Source organism: Arachis stenosperma, chromosome 9, assembly GCF_014773155.1.
Source record: "Arachis stenosperma cultivar V10309 chromosome 9, arast.V10309.gnm1.PFL2, whole genome shotgun sequence".
Classification (NCBI taxonomy): domain Eukaryota; kingdom Viridiplantae; phylum Streptophyta; class Magnoliopsida; order Fabales; family Fabaceae; genus Arachis; species Arachis stenosperma.
Window position 1 is genome coordinate 60,672,896 of NC_080385.1, and position 848 is coordinate 60,673,743.

The window sequence follows — 848 nt, forward strand, 5'->3', positions numbered from 1 at the left end:
TAACAGAAATCTTCAAAGAAGAAGAACCCATGGCAGCCGAAAACAACACCAATGCCAACAATGCAAGGAATGTGCTGGGTGATTTTACTGCACCTACTCCCGACTTCTATGGGAGAAGCATCTCTATCCCTGCCATTGGAGCAAACAACTTTGAGCTTAAGCCTCAATTAGTTTCTCTAATGCAACAGAATTGCAAGTTCCATGGACTTCCATTGGAAGATCCTCATCAGTTTTTAGCTGAGTTCTTGCACATCTGTGACACTGTCAAGACTAATGGGGTTGACCTTGAGGTCTACAGACTTATGCTATTCCCTTTTGCTGTAAGAGACAGAGCTAGGATATGGTTGGAGTCACAACCTAAAGAAAGCCTGAACTCTTGGGAAAAGCTAGTCAATGCCTTCTTGGCAAAGTTCTTTCCACCTCAAAAATTGAGTAAGCTTAGAGTGGAAGTCCAAACCTTCAGACAGAAGGAAGGTGAATCCCTCTATGAAGCTTGGGAAAGATACAAACAATTGATCAGAAAGTGTCCTTCTGACATGCTTTCTGAATGGAGCATCATAGGTATTTTCTATGATGGTCTGTCTGAACTATCCAAGATGTCTTTGGATAGCTCTGCTGGAGGATCTCTTCATATGAAGAAGACGCCTACAGAAGCTCAAGAACTAATTGAAATGGTTGCAAATAACCAATTCATGTACACTTCTGAAAGGAATCCTGTGAACAATGGGACAAATCAGAAGAAATGAGTTCTTAAGATTGATACTCTGAATGCCATATTGGCTCAGAACAAAATATTGACTCAGCAAGTCAATTTGATTTCTCAAAGTCTGTCTGGAATGTAAAATGCA

General features: G+C 40.7%; 1 non-coding gene across 1 annotated transcript; it reads right to left on the bottom strand.

Moving 5' to 3' along the window:
• Positions 1-434: 434 nt before the first annotated feature.
• On the bottom strand, positions 435-542 carry LOC130952683 (small nucleolar RNA R71). Its single transcript, XR_009074861.1, has one exon. It is a non-coding gene; the product is annotated as a small nucleolar RNA R71 (small nucleolar RNA).
• Between the last annotated feature and the right edge of the window lie 306 nt (positions 543-848).